The 1,852-nt window shown below is 50.4% G+C and overlaps 1 pseudogene across 1 annotated transcript; it reads right to left on the reverse strand.

Annotated features, from left to right (window-relative positions):
* Positions 1 to 772: 772 nt before the first annotated feature.
* On the reverse strand, positions 773 to 1,575 carry LOC308438381 (sorting nexin-15-like; annotated as a pseudogene). Its single transcript has one exon. The product of its transcript is annotated as a sorting nexin-15-like (transcript).
* Between the last annotated feature and the right edge of the window lie 277 nt (positions 1,576 to 1,852).

Here is a 1,852-nt window from a genome sequence, read left to right on the forward strand (position 1 = left end):
CTCTTTTTCTAGAGCAATTAGCCCGTGACACATAAAGGTTCACAGAAGCTCCATTGCAGCTTTTATTCTGTAGGAGGTTTGAGATTACTCGTATCAATTTAGGAGTTCTATAAAATCATTATTAGAAATTATGAAACCATCCATTCATCTACACAGCATTACTGCAAGAAAGTACATCTTGTGTATGTGTGTGTGTGTGTGTGTGTGTGTTCATACATGCGTTTTATTCACACATATTTAAGTTTTATAAATTTTTCACTAGTCAAAGACTCCTTTTTCTTTAATCCATAAAAAAGAAAGAAAGAAAGAAAGAAAGAAAGAAAGAAAGGGATGAAGGAAGGAAGGAAGACCTTCCAGGGCCTTACAAAAAAAGGCAGTGGTCCAGGTCTGGCTATAGACCCTGGCTCTAGATGGGTGAACTGACAGTGGCCAGATGCCACTCACATAAGACAGATAGGCAGGACCAGAAATTCAAGTCTGATTCCAAGGAGGCAGGCAGGTCAGAGATGAGAAGTCTTTGCTTTTCTCATGCTCGATTCCGTTAATATGGCCCCTAGGGTTACAAGAGCAGAAAACAAGGACAGGTCCCAAGGAGAGGAGTGGAGGAGGCTGGCAGTGCTGGAGCTGACATCCCAGGAAGGGTCCATCCCCTCAGGGCAAGTGTGCATGAAGGGTCTCTGCTGCCTAAGGTACTCAGCTGCCTTCTTCACACCTTCTCTGCGGGGGATGGGTGACCTGAGACGCCCTGAAACGGGATGTGCATCCCATCTTGTTAGCCTTGGAGAGCAGCAGCAAATACACCAGACTTTTCATTCCTCAGGGCTTGAGTGTTGAGCTCGGTGGCCTGGCCGGGGTAAGCTGGGGCAGGCTGTCCCTCCTCAGCCTCTTCCTCCCCCTGTCCTCCTGGCTCCCAGGCTTCCTGGTCCAGCCTGTATGTACCTCCATGGCCCCGCGGCTCACGTGTGGGTAGGGCTGGGGCCTGTACTTTCCTCTTTGGAATAAGGGTCAAAAAGGGCAAGTTCAGCTTCAGAGAGGGGACCTTGAGCTGGGGAGCTGGAAGCTTCCTCTGTGCTATCTCAGTTGAAGAGAAGATCCAAGACCTCCTGGGCACGGCTGAATGGGAGGGGGTCCATTGGCACCTCCAATTCCTCCTGGCCCCTCTTTTCTACAGGTAGTGGCTGGAGTAGCCGGGCCTCATCGGGAGGTGGTGTGGGGATGAGAGGGGGTGGCAGGATTCGCAGGTCCCTGGACACCTCAGAAAGCCGTGTCACCTCACCGCCCCAGAAAACCTCCTTGAGCTGGGAGCTGTTGCAGGGATGAGCAGTACCGTGAAGTGCAGCAAGTCCTCCTCAGCCTTGCGCCGTTCCTCCATCACAGAAGCTTCAAACTGACCAAACACCTTGGGCAGTCCCCATGGAGCTTACGGAAGTCACTGTATCGCTTCCAGACTGCTACCTCTTTGATATCCTCTGGGTCCTTCTTTGAGGTGAACTGAGCGGTTACTTTGTACTCCGTGTAACCTTTGGGGTAGGTCCTAGGGTCCGAGACTGTGTAGTGTCGCGGGAAGTCATTCATTCTTTGCCTGGCACGACATAACCGCAGAGCTGGCCGCCTGCTACTCCTACTGCACTATGCCCCCACCCTACCCCCGCTGAGAAAGTACATCTTTATATTGATTGTGGGTGGGCTAATGACTAGGAATCATTAGATTATGTAATATCGACAGGAAAGGCATATCAACAGTGAGAGGCATTCCCGGGATTAAGTCTCTGAGGAACCTGCATCTCAGAACACACCCATTGCAGCCATACAAAATGGTGGACCATTTCCAGAAAACTCACTTGTTTGTCAT

Source organism: Micromys minutus (genome assembly GCF_963924665.1).
Source record: "Micromys minutus genome assembly, chromosome: 27".
NCBI lineage: Eukaryota > Metazoa > Chordata > Mammalia > Rodentia > Muridae > Micromys > Micromys minutus.